This window comes from Mauremys reevesii, linkage group 7, assembly GCF_016161935.1.
Source record: "Mauremys reevesii isolate NIE-2019 linkage group 7, ASM1616193v1, whole genome shotgun sequence".
Taxonomy (NCBI): Eukaryota; Metazoa; Chordata; order Testudines; family Geoemydidae; genus Mauremys; species Mauremys reevesii.
In genome coordinates, this window is record NC_052629.1 from 100733969 (window position 1) to 100748005 (window position 14037).

At 40.3% G+C, this 14037-nt stretch overlaps 1 protein-coding gene and 1 long non-coding RNA gene across 7 annotated transcripts in view; one reads left to right on the forward strand and one right to left on the reverse strand.

The window, feature by feature from the left end:
- ERC2 (ELKS/RAB6-interacting/CAST family member 2) overlaps window positions 1-14037 on the reverse strand; it is an 801227-nt gene that overhangs the window by 500771 nt on the left and 286419 nt on the right. The window lies entirely within an intron of this gene.
- LOC120369143 overlaps window positions 1-14037 on the forward strand; it is a 38975-nt gene that overhangs the window by 11336 nt on the left and 13602 nt on the right. For all 4 annotated transcript variants that reach the window (XR_005582949.1, XR_005582947.1, XR_005582948.1 and 1 more), the window contains one exon: window positions 12645-12729. This is a non-coding gene — a long non-coding RNA (uncharacterized LOC120369143). The remainder of the gene's footprint in view (window positions 1-12644; window positions 12730-14037) is intronic.

Genomic DNA, 14037 nt, shown 5'->3' on the forward strand with positions numbered 1-14037 from the left:
GACAGAAAAGATAGAAAGAGGGATGACTGAAGAGCAAAAAGACAGTGTGACTTTTTCAAAAGGACTAAATAATTATTGCACTACACAGTTAAAAATATGTTAATGCTTTTCTCGTGTGACATTTCTATGTAAACAACTGCTATGAGTAGTTTCCACAGGGATAATGCATACTTTCAAGTGGAACAGGAGTTGGGCTACTCCATTGTGAACTGGAGGGGAAGAGGTCCACAGGATGCTCTTTGTATGAGCGCACAGTCTGCACTAAGATGTAATATGCAAACTTGGCATTGTTGATGGTATGGATAGTAACTATTAGGCTTTACTGTGTTTGAAATTTCCTTATTGGGCTATGATTTATGATAATCAAAGATATTTGATGTAAGAGAGTTCGTCACAACTTCTTTAAAATAATAATAATTGCCCAGTTTCAGCAAAATACTTAGGCATGTGCTTAATACTTGTGAGAAATTCCATCCTAACCAAGCAAATGAATCAGGGCCACAATAACTAATACAGATTCTTAATTATGATAGATAGATAGATAGATAGATAGATAGATAGATAGATAGATAGATAGATAGATAGATAGATAGATAGATAGATAGATAGATAGATAGATAGATAAACAGACTGCAGATTATGATGATGTGGAAGGGAAGGGGAAGTGAAGTCAGAGATTGAACAGTAAAAACACAACTGCAAAATGTAATAATATAGGATTTAAACAAGCTGCATTGTACATGGAACAAAAGAATAGGAACAATATGAAAATTAAATGATCCAACACTGGAATTATTTAAGATTGAAAAGATCCAAGCTTGGAATGATTGTAGAGTATAAGAATCCAAAATACACTGTGTAAACTGTGCTGAGCTTGACGTACAGTAACATTCATATACAAGTTCTTTCCATTTCTGCAGAAACGGAAAGAGCAAAAGCAATATCTCTCTACTGAAAAATGCAGTAAAATATAGTGCTTAGGTAGCATAGACAGTGTGGTAAATAAAGCAAACTGGAAAGAGAAATAACAGAAAATAAACTGAATTGGCAAGTATACCCATTAAATACATCTCGTTTTTTCTCTACCTTAAGCATTGCCATTATGGAAAGGGGAACTTATTGGACTGAAGCAAAAGCCAAAAGGGGGGCAGGGGTAATAAGCCCAGGTGTTTAACTTTTTTTCCTTTATCAATCATATTGTTAAAATGAAACACAAAAAAACAATTAAATCCTCATCAAAGCCCCAACTCAGCAAAGCACTTTAATACTCACTTAACTGTAACCATTATTACTTAAATGGGAGTTACAATTCATGTTTGGTTCCTTGAATTATCACCTAAGACACATCTCCCTTTATAAACACACTGCTGCACTGAAATGCAACAAGCTATGCTGCAGTGAGACGAAACCAAGCAGTACAGATTTGGGGGGGGGGGGTTTGGCCAGGAGAATGGAGTAAAGGCATTATGAATTTATGACAAATTATTTTCTTCCCTACTCTGTTATTTTCAGATCAAAATAGCTAAAACATTAAACATTAGGTTTTTTGTAATCTTCTTGTGATTAAGTTTAATTTTTAAAAAATAATACACGTTGTATTCGATCATGAAATAGACAGCTCCCAGGAAAATCTATAGCCGCAAAATATTAAGATAGACTAGCTGTACTTAAAATTTGATCCTCTAACATAAATCCATTCAAAAGTTCCTCTTCAGAAATTCCTCCTTTTTAAATGCCATTGGAGATCAATAAAACCAAACCACTGTTAGAGCTAAGCTTTATGGATTCAATTCTGCATTCCTTGCACACCCCAAACAGAAATAAAAACAATTTACTCTTAACTGAACTATTTCTGATGTTTTTCCAGAAGACTGGCTACTAGGCCCAAATTTTTAGCTGGGGCCCTCCTGGAATGGGAAAGGAGATGCCAAAAATGGTATTACATGCCTACTTTCAGGGTCTGCTCTTTCTCCTCTGGAGAGGGGGGACAGTCTCTGTCTACAGTCTGGAAAGCATGCAGAGGCAAGTTTGAGGTGGAGAAAGCCTGCAGGTAGTCCACCAATACATTGACATTATCACTACTTGGAAGTTAGAGAATTCAGATTAAAACACCATGATACAAAGAATAAAGCCAATGGCACACGCAATACTCCTTGAATGAAGGTAGAATTTTTCTGACCCTTTTTTCTCTCTGGCTGATCCCTGAAATCACCCAGTGTTTATGTTAAATGGATCTCACCAGGCTAAGTTAAGCAGTAAGTTCCACTCAAAAAAGGCATTATTATGTGTGTATAGTACATGGCAGTGTAGTCCTAGAACACTTTTCCCTTCAACAGGGAGTTTGCAGGAACTCAAACAAGTGAGAAATTTTAGATTTCCAAATCCAAAATTTCAAATATAAAATCTGTAACACCAGAAAGTGATGGATTTGGAGTTAAATCAACATTTTACTGAAATATGAGAAATTTACTTCACAATAAAAAAGCTAGCATTAAGTAACAATGAAAAATGTTATTTTGGCATTTTTAGGCAGTGCAATAAGCCTAGTCAGAAAGGGTCATGTATATTATTCAATCAACCTTTTCTTCTAGTGGTTAAACTGCACATTGTTAGAGTACAAAATAATCTGCAAAGAAATCTGATTTATTTTGATTTATATTGTGAGTTTTGTAATGCTAAATTTGTTCTGAACAAAAGTCTTTGCAAAGCCATTTTTAAAATTCAGTTTGGGACCAATTTAGATGATCTATTGAATCTCAGGATGCGTGTTCTTCCTGCTCTTAAAATGGCTCATTGCTTTTCTATACACTGGGAAAAAGATTTACACTATAGTTTATTGGATTTTTTTCTCTTTTCTTTTTATGAAAATTTTGAATAAGAACAACAACATAATAATAGGTCTTACAGTCCACAAGCGTAAAATGCAAGCCTCAAAGTGACTTTTAAAACAAAACAAAAACCAGGAGACCTGCTATGTTGCCCTGAGAAAATCTATTGCGCCTTTACGGCACTAGCCTGCAATTGAGTGGATGGGAGGCATCACTGCAGCAGGAGCTCTAAAAGTGTTGTTCCTCAGAAAGGCATTATGAGGCTGATTCTCAGAAGTGCTGAACATCAGCAGTTTCACACTTAAAGTCAACAGGAGCCAATGCTGCTCAGCACCTCTGAAAATCAGAATTGGTACCTCTCAGAGTTCCTACTTGTGCAGGGGAAGTATGGCTGCGTCAAGGAGTGCAGCACACACTTCCCTCTGCAGACAGCCTGCTCTCTTGGCTAGATTTAAAGGGGGTAAGCCCATGGCCTCCTTCCTCCCATCTCTCTTTTGGTGGTTAACTGCTAGGCCAGTCCAACAAATCCCTACATTTAGATTAGCACATGTACTATGACACTGCAAATTGCCCTTCCACATGTGATATAGTACAGGGGTAGGCCACCTATGGCATGTGTGCCGATTTTCTGTGGCACTAACACTGCCTGAGTCCTGGCCACCGGTCCGGGAGGCTCTGCATTTAAATTTAATTTTAAATGAAGCTTCTTAAACATTTTAAAAACCTTATTTACTTTACATACAATAGTTTAGTTACATATTATAGAAAGAGACTGTCTAAAAACATTAAAATGTATTACTGGCACGAAAAACCTTAAATTAGAGTGAATAAATAAAGACTCAGCACACCACTTCTGAAAGGTTGCTGACCTCTGATATAGTAAGTAACACTTTATGGCTTTCTACACTACTAAGGTAGAACCCAAACCTCAGAAAGTGTTATTTTTGTTGTTAAACACTAATGGCTAAATTCTTGCTCCACGCTCAAGTCCATCAGAATATTTGCATCTTATCACAGTGATGTTATCACTTAGCACTAAGGTTGCCAACACTGTATTTAAAAACCAAGGGACTGTTTTCTTAGCACCCCATCCCACTCCTCGTCCCAATATTACTAATTATCATTAATAAATAATAAAAGAATAATAATACATTCACCAGGAGTATTCCTTGCTTCTTTTTGCAGCACTCAGTAACTCCCGATCTTGTTGTACAGAGATAAAAAATCATGGGACGTCCCTTGTAATAAGGGACTATTGGCAACCCTACTTAGCACATAGAGGGACAGAGCCACGGTTCTGTCCATTCTTCCCCTTGTTCTGTCCCCTCCTGTGCCAGCTCTGCAGAGTCTGCTCCACTTCTGTGCTTCCATCATTACATGGGTAGTTGGTGCAGTAGCCTTAAGGGGTGCCACAGCTGATAAACTAAGAAACAGGCCCCCATCAGAAATTTGTGTGTGCTCATCCCCTTGGAAACACGCAGACCTGAGTAGTATATGAACAGCAGGTGTTTTTCATGCTCTTTTAAAAAATTCTGCCCCATATTTTGCATGAAATTTAACTATAAAATAAACCTAAATGCCACCATATTTGCCAGTCATATTTTTATACATTGGAATGTTACAAAACAGAACTTATCAAGTACAAACTTAAATTGTGGACTTGAATGCACATCCACTTCTCAAAAGAAAAGGCAGGAACACAATACACCCATTTAAAAGAAGAATTTTTCTCTACTGCATAATCGCAGATACTTGAATCCTGTGCAATTGAATATTATACTTTTACTATATGGAACCATGTGAAAATGTAGAATGGATTTTTATTACTACCCATGCAGTTTTCAGATGCTGAATTCTTGACTGGTTGGTGAACTGGTTAACTATCTCCCGGATGGATCATCACCGGAAAATAGGTTCATAAAATGTTTTAAAGTGAAGATTTCCTCTTAACAAAAAAATTGTGCACTATGCCTGCTAAAATGACCCCATTCTGCACAGCAGTTCCTTAATCCATGTTACCCATGACATGATCCTTATGACAGGTAAATGCCAGAGATTTGTATCACAATGTATCATATACTCTTTTATAATATATGGCTCCAGACCTGTAACTTCCTGCATGTGAGTGGATTCCTACCCTATATAGACACTCCCCACCCCACTGCCTTCCCTACGACTCTACAGGAGCACAGCAATCTGCCTCACACAAGAAGATGCAGGATCAGGATCTGTTGTAAACACTTGCATTTTATCATTTTTTTAAAAATCTACATTCAATACTCATATTTGCATTAAACTTTTAACTTATTTACAAGAAGTTAAAAGTTCTTCCTACTGAGATATTTTGATATGCTTTATAGGATTCATCAGCACTCCCTTAATTGTCATAGCATATCTAGGTATTTCTAGAAGTGTATCACAACAGATTCCTCCTAATTTAAGTGACACAGGCTGACTCACCTCTTTTGCTGTAAGCCATGCTGAAGTATGAAAATCAGAAGCACTCATTTTACTTTTCTAGTGCTAAGTTTAAATTCTGTAGTTGCAGACCTCGCTGAACTTTTAATTTAGCAATTCTTTTTTAATCTTAAAGAGTTGTTTATTCATTAGAGAGGTAATTTGATTTAGTATCCTCCTTTTAATACTTAAGCAGTAAATACTTAAGGAATATTGGCAAAAGGGGGAGAGATTTATGGCAGTTAACTACGTTTTCGCCTAGGGAGGGAGGGCAGCCTGAGATATAGGCTAGAACACAGTTTGTAAACACACATGACCATACTGTCTCCTGCATATATATGGAAAAGGAAATTCCACAAAGTTCTCTTCATGGAATCCCACCAGATGAACAGGTACCCAAAAGTCACCTACTACAGGACAGGCCGAACAAGTAAAATAACAGAACACCACTGGCAATCACATACAGCCCCCAGCTAAAACCTCTCCAGTGCATCAACAACAATCTGGAACTATCCTGGAAAACAATCCCCCACTCTCACAGGCCTTGGGAGGCCGGCCAACCCTTGCTTACAAACAGCCCCCCAACCTGAAGCAAATACTCACCAGCAACTACACACCACACCACAGAAACATTAACCCAGGAACCAATCCCTGTAACAAACCCCGTTGCCTTCTCCATCCCCATATCTACTCTAGTTACGCCATCATAGGACCCAACCACACCAGCCACACCATCAGAGGCTCATTCATCTGCACATCTACTAATGTGATATATGCCATCATGTGTCAGCAATGCCTCTCTGCCATGTACATTGGCCAAACCGGACAGTCTCTACGTAAAAGGACACAAAAAAAACCATCAGGAATGATAACATACAAAAGTCAGGAGGAGAACATTTCAGTCTCCCTGGACACTTAATAACAGATTTAAAAGTAGCCATTCTTTAACAAAAAAAACTTCAAAAACAGACTTCAAAGAGAAATTGCAGAGTTACAATACATTTGCAATCTTAACACCATCAATTTGGGCTTGATTAGGGACTGAGTGTGGCTGGCTCACTACAAAAAGCAATTTTCCCTCTCTTGGTATTGACACCTCCTCATCAATTGCTGGGAGTGGACCACATCCACCCTGACTGAATTGGCCTTCTACATTGGCTCTCACTCCCTTCTCTTCATGTCCCAATATATATTTATGCCTGTAACTATAATTTCCACTCCGTGCATCTGAAGAAGTGGGTTTTTTACCCACAAAAGCTTATGCTCAAATAAATCTGTTAGTCTTTAAGGTGCCACCAGAATCCTCATTGTTTTTCCACCAGATGAATTCCATCCTGTTGGGCAAGGGAGGGGAAATCCCCTTTCAGTGTAATAGGCAGGATGTATTCACTTTTCCAGTGATTCCCTGCTTGTTTCTCAGGAGGACGATGATTGGACACTGCATGAATCACTCCCATTCTGCCACTGCAGACTCTAGACAGACCCCTTCTCTAGTGAAGGTCCCCAACTTGGCAGCAGACTCTTCATGCTGCAGGAGGCTGACCCTCCCTTCATTCTCCTCTCCTCTAGGCCAAAATTTGCTTGGTTATCATGCCCTCCCCATGGAAGTAATGTTGGGTGGCCAAATAATATTAGAAAATGGCTTAGATGGAAGAGAGTTTAAATCGAGTATAAAACTCATTCCTTCAGTCAGTTTGAAACACAGTGTAGATTGGACTTACATCATCTGCAGCACGGAATTCTGATCATATGTGGATTAACAATGCAGCCAACTGTATAAAAGAAGCTGTTTTATTAATATTTACATTTTTGGCTACTCCTAGCACTAAAATTAGGTGGTTTCAAGTGACTTGTCCAAAGTTCAGAATTTAATGTTCAGTTCAGTTCCAGCAAATTTCAGAAAACACATGGGAATTGTAACTCATGTGTTAATACTTAAAGTTTTTGTTAATAAAACTTCCAACACTAACCTTACCTCATTGAACTTACCTCACTGATTTTTATGCTCACTATAAAACTATAGCTGTCATAATATTTTCTGAATTACTGCAAAAGGAAGTAAGTCATTCCAAAATCAATGTTATTTTGCAACATAATGATAGTTGTAAATTCAAAATACTTAAAACCAATTTACAAAACTATCAATCTTGGTAACTTAACTTTTGAAAATCCTGTCTTCAATAACCTTCTGATTTTATTTTTAAACAAATAGAAATTAAATTCAACACACCACAATGCTCTTCCATAAAGTTGTGTCAATACACTCAACTGCTTCATACCAAAATAGCATATAATTTACTAATAATGTAAAAGGTACCAATGGATATCCACTACATTTATATATAACAAGTAGTAAGAAAAAATGGCATCAGTTCTGCTTTTTAAGATTGTTTTACTATAAATAGTTGAGGTCAATGATTATAAATAGTTGGGATACCAATCTTTTACTGAAAACTGTTATTAGGTTGCTAATTTAGTCACCACAGCAACAGCAAAATGCATCTAAACGAAGGACTTGGAAATAGATAAAATCTCTATACTATAAAGGCAATGGGCCTGTGTGCTGGTTCTGGGGGTAAGCTGTATCTTTGACTTCTCATTCTCTCCAGGAGCACCTCTTTCAAATGACAGGCCTACACTTCTTCAGAATTGAATATCATGATCCTGCTTTGAGACTGGATTACTATACTACAGCACTCCCCTTTTTACCAGCTGTGTTTTCCTCAGCAGATCCAACTGTCTTTGGTCCCTGTAATAGAGTTCTCGCTGGGAGCTGAGATCAGTTGATAAATGCAGTGACACAAGACAGCTTGTTCAAGCCAAAGTATTACTTGTTTATCTAGAGTAACATGACCAACAGAGTAAAGTGTTAAACAACAAGAGCTTAAACGCATATGGTCTTACCTAAGCTTCATATTTCTCTCAAGCAGTTTGATAGGCCCAACTTAGTCTTGATACAGCCTGCTTCTTTGCAGACCCTCAAGGGTCTCCCAGTCTCCTCAAAAGTTCAGCTTTTAACCACTTTCAAATTCTTTATTTCACAATTCCCACCTGAATACCCGTGAGGACACAAGCTGGGACCTTCTTCCCCTTTGGGAAGCCAGATTCTAGATTCCATATTAGTGGAGGTAAACTTCAAAGGAATTCACATTTACATTTTCTGAGTACCAGTAATTGGGGAACTCCCACTCCTGAATACTCACCAGGCTGCTGTACCAGACCCAAACCTTGGGTCCCACATGCTCTTGGCTTGCTGAGTCTGGGCAGAGTTTAAGCCTTGTCTCTCTGGCTCTTGGCCTCTAGGCATAGGTTTCAGGTGCAGACCTCATGTCTGACACCTCTCTTGGCAGCGGGGACCTCACTGTCCAATAACTTAGGCCCTGAAATTAGTGGCAGCTCTCCCAAGCCTCTCCATAGCTGCTGCATGCTCCCAGTATTCCACCAAACTTGCGGACTCTCTGGTTTACTATTTTCCTCTTTGGGGGTTACATGACAGCGTAAGCAAGCAATACGCACACTGCAAAGGAATTTCTAAACACACACACATTTTACTCTCAGAGAAAGCACCAGAGATATACGGATCTATAGAAAAATAAACACTTGTACAGAAGACCCTGCCTCAGCTTCCTCACCCCCCATGTCCTTTCCATTTTAGCCAGTGTTTTCCTGGAAGTTCAGAATTCTTCTGTGCCCCATCTCCTCCAGCCCAGTCTTGTCTTCTGGTTTCTCTCTGCTTGAACACACAGAGAAGCCCTCCTGTTTATAAGCACAGTTTTGGTCATGAGTCCCAGTATGGGACCTCATGTCCCAGCCATGCTGCACTCACATCCACAACCCCCTTTGTCTCATAGGGGGTAGTGGGGCAGAGTCATTAGCAAATACATAGCCTTTCCAGGGAGTCTCCATTGTCCTGCTGGGGCATGTTTATTCAATTGTCCAAATATACTCACACGAAGTCCACTGTATGTACATATCCAGGGATCTGCACAAGGATACAAGTATGTGCATGAGAGTTTGCTTGCATGAAAGTCAGGTGCACACACTTTGGAAAATATTGTTCAACCCTCTGTGCTTCAGTTTACTCATCTTTAAAATAGAAATATTACTTATCTTGTGTGAGGCTTAATTCATTAATTTTTGTGAAGACTAATAGGCATTCTTCAACATGTGTCTAAGTAAATATGAAACTGACACACTGATGTGGGGGAGACATTATCTGAGTGCAACATACAAAACTATCAAGTTAAATATATTTCTCTCTCTGAGAACAGCACAAGTTACTCCAAAGAGAAATGCTTGAGTCAGAAATGCTGCTTGATTCTCCACAGAATTAATTTGAACAAAGAACAGAATAACTATAGAAAAGTATGTCTTCAGTATATATACAATTGCATATTAACAAGAGAAATGGGAAACAGCAATTAAATACCAAGAAACTATTTTCATATAATGTAATGTTAATTAATTAATTTTGCAAAAGTTCATTTAAATACTTATCTTTTAAAAGAATATTAATTAATAACTGTTAATCGGTACCCTTTAGAACCGTATCTTCAGTCAATATTTCTCTGATTGACAGTATGTAATTTTACATTGCAAACTAGACAATGATTGTAAATGTGGTGTGCAGTCAGATACTTTCTCTAAAAGGTGTAATATAAGGAACTGTTTTGTCTATATATGATAGGATATTTATATTGACATTTACAAGATGGAGAAAAAATTATAATAAAAATTAATGGGCCAAATTAGAGCTGCCACAAGGAACCCCTTGCCCTCCTTCCCAAGAGTCAGGCTTAATGAGATGGCCTGCACTTTGTGCATAAGAGTGGGGAGAGGATGCTGCAGAAGCCACTGATGAGAGTGTACCTTTCTGGGTGCTTTAAAGCATTGTTATAATTCTCATATGGTGTAAATCCATTGACTTCAATGGAGTTATGCCAACAATTTGGCCCATTCTCTCTCTTCCTGGATTATGCAAGCATAATGCATCCCTCACTCACATGGACAATCACCACTCAAGTACAACAATAGCTCGTGACATCCATCTTACCATAATTTGGTCCAAAACACCCACATTAAACATGACTGACGAAGCTCCCCACAATGCAACTACAGTGCCTTGCTGCCTGGATGTGCTCCACTTTCTCCAAAAGAACTCAAACAGCAAGTCCCTTATTTCTTTCTCCTGCTTTTCAGTCACACTCTTTATGACCATGCAGCTCATTGGTCATACATTTTCCCAGGGCCGCCCAGAGGATTCAGGGGGCCTGGGGTCTTCGGCGGCGGGGGGCCCCCACTTCGGCGGTAATTCGGCAGCGGGGGGGTCCTTCCGCTCCAGGACCCGCCGCCAAAGTGCCCCAAAGACCCATGGCGGGCACCCCCCGCTGCCGAATTACCACAGAAGACCCGGCACTTTGGCGGCGGGTCCCGCTTTGGCGGTAATTCGGCTGCGGGGGGGTCCTTCCGCTCCGGAGCAGAAGGACCCTCCGCCGCCGAAGACCCAGAGCGGAAGAAGCTCTGGGGCCCTGCATTTTCCTATGGTGCAAAGTTATAAACATCATGGTACACAATTATTTTCTTAACTCCTTTTCACTTCACATCTCACAGTCCACGGTGCAGAGTAAATATGATGACTACTCAATAGGCAATAGATAAATTAACAATCATTACTAATGCACTGTAGCAGGGTGGACACCCGCTCCTGCCCTGAGGGGCTTAAAACAGCCCTAGGAAAGGGCTGTGGCAGGAGAAAGCAGCCACTGGGCTGATTGGGGGAAGCAGGCAGAGCTGTGGCTACACCCCAAACAGAGCTCAGCTGCCCCCTATAAAAGACTTGAGCCAGGAGTATAGGCACACAGTCTCTCTCCAGGCTGGGTGAGAGCAGGGCCTGTCTGCTGGGAAACTCAGGGTACATAGAGTAAGGCAGGGTGGGGGAAAGGCCAGAGGGGCTGGGGAGCTCCAGGCTGGCAACTCCCCAGGCTGCAGGGCCTGGTCCAAGGCCCCATAGAGGTACTGGGTTGCAGAGAAAGGCAGCAGGCCCAAACCCCCCTTGCCAGGGATGAGTGGCATACACTGCAGTCTGCCCCAGGGAATGGGGGCTAGTTGGTGACTGGCAGTAGCCTTACACTGAGGCGAGGTGGGGATTCCCTGGGGAGGGGAGACCCTGAGACTGAGGTGTGTACTGCTAGAGGGCAGCACCCCAGATAATGGGGCACTGGGTCCGGGAGAGACACGGGGACCAAGCAGCAGTGGGACACGGGCCTGTAAAGAGCGCTCCAAGGCTGGCAGCGCTAATTCCCAGAGACGACCAGCAGGAGGTGCCGCAGGGGTGAGTCCTGCATCACTACATGCACGAAAAGCAAAGAGAGTATCTGGGATATTTTACCCAACCTATAAGAACAAAAAACAAAAAAAAGATACAAAGCAAGAAATCTTTGTTGGAGTACAAAACAACTTCCCATTTTCACCCCCTACCACTCTGATTGAACCATGCAAGCATAGCAGAACTTTGCAAACCTCAGCTCAGAGACTCTCTGTTCTGTCTTTTACCTTTATTCCCACTGAAGTCAACTTCATGGACTGTTGTGGCCTTGTATAATAAAGTGGCCCATAGTTATACCAAAATGCCCTACTTTGGGAAAAAGCCTGATGACTCATGCTGTCTCAACCCAGTGTACATATGCTGCAGTCTAAACAGAGGCTCTGGCATAATCCCCATCTACACATGTAGGATAATGTCAAAATGTAGTCCCTTAGGTTAGACGTCCAACTTTCACAGTGTGGCACTTGCTGGTTTTGAGGCCATCCGTAACTTGTAAATATATTTATCATTCCACACAGCCTATTATATTTATCTGTTAACAGAAAGGGTTGTTTATTCTTCTGTATTCCAGGGTCCCATGCAGCAGGAAGCAATTTAATATAATAGTCATTCCCCGGATTCTTGCAAAGTCCCCCAAAACATATTTATATTATTACTGCCTCTTGGGATGAGGAAGTGACAGACACCACAGCTGATCTCAGAATTTTTGGATGTGCCCACCAAACTAATTATTGGTGGTGCCCCCTCCCGCCCTGATCCCCAAATCTACTCCGCGATTATCACAATTCTATGCAGATGGCCAGTTTAACTATTTCAGAGAGGATTAGCTAGATGATAATTTAACTGTGTCATGTTGCGTCAGATGTATGTATAATTTACCAGCAGATGTCAGGTAGAGCTCATCCTGACTCTGCTTACACTTAGGTTGTGAGCTCCTCAGAGCAGGGACCATTCTTTCTTGAATGTATGGAAACTAACTACTGGTACTTTGTTATAGGTGCTACTATGGAGAAATAGTATTTTTATTATTTCAGAGTGGAACTACTCAGTGATTCATCCTTGACTCTGGAATTTACTTCTCCCCTTCTACTAACAAAGCTCATTTTGAGGACTGTCAAGGTATGTTGCGCCATAAAAACCTTGGGAGAACAGATGCATCCTGCATGAGGTGGAAGTTGAGAGGGGTTAAGTTGTAGGGGAAGTTGATGGCTGAGAGAGTCATTTCTTGTCATTATGCCATTTCATAAATGTTCTTGGTGTTTTTTTAAAAGTACATGTGCTAAGAGAGTGTTGAATAGTGCATTTTAAAAGATGTAAATCAATAACTACTAGAAGGTGAAACAATTAATCTTCTCTCTCTTTGACATTACTGAATAATTAGGGTAGCACAACAGTTTTCTGTTATATATTCCTATGTTCGGGAATTTTAGAAAATTGTAAGCCTTTGCCTTTTTGGGTCACACAAATTTTGCCCAAGGCATTATTCCTACTAAAACTAGGCTTCTGTAAGATTTGCTGGCTGAGTATAGAGTTTAAATTTAATTTTCTCTCATCACCTTCCTACAAAGTAATTGCATGTGTGGAACTAGCTGTGAGGGGTGCAGTCAGATCCTTTTCTGACTCGTTTAATTTCCGCTGTGCCAAAGTAACTCTCTCCCCCTGCTGCGTCAACTAGTGTCCCTTTCTATGTAAAAATACACCACTTCCGTTGCAGATACTTACGCACGCATTCATGAAAGTAAAAGCAATCACTGAAACATTGGTGGTAAGTGAACACAAAAGGAGTATAAGCACAGATTAAATGAAATCATTTTTAAATGCAAGTGAATGCTAATGATAAATTTGCCTCGATCACCAAGCTGTAATTGAATGAGTTCATTCTCTTAACAACACTATTGCTAGCTATGCTGAGTTATTCAGAAAAGGGGAAAATATGAGCTTCTAATTGCTCTTTAAACAGTAAAGCTTGGATAACATCCTCTTGAAAAGAATGAGAGTACCCAGTAATCTCTCATAATGGGTCTCAGAAGACTGTGCCTCAAACACAGGCTAGATGCTTTAGATGTCAGTCAAGGGAGTCAGATGCTTCCTGAAAATGTTCTGTTGTACTTCTCCAGATTGATTTAAGGGATTCCCAGAAAGGATGATTCCTGCAGATCAGAGAAGAGCCAAAACCTCTGCTACTTTAACAATTTTAGGAGGCTAACATATTTTGAAGTCAGAGGCTTTGTTGAGAATTAACTAGAGTGAGTGGTTCTCACAGCCCCTAAATATACAGCTCTAAATCCAACTAGGGATTACAACACTATCTTTTCTGCCGAACCTTGGCAATGTGCCCTTTAATTCCGTGAAGAAAAAAGGATTCCAGGTCTCTCTCTTTTGCCTTTGAGTGTTACAAAGGGCATGTCTACACTGCAATGTAAGCCC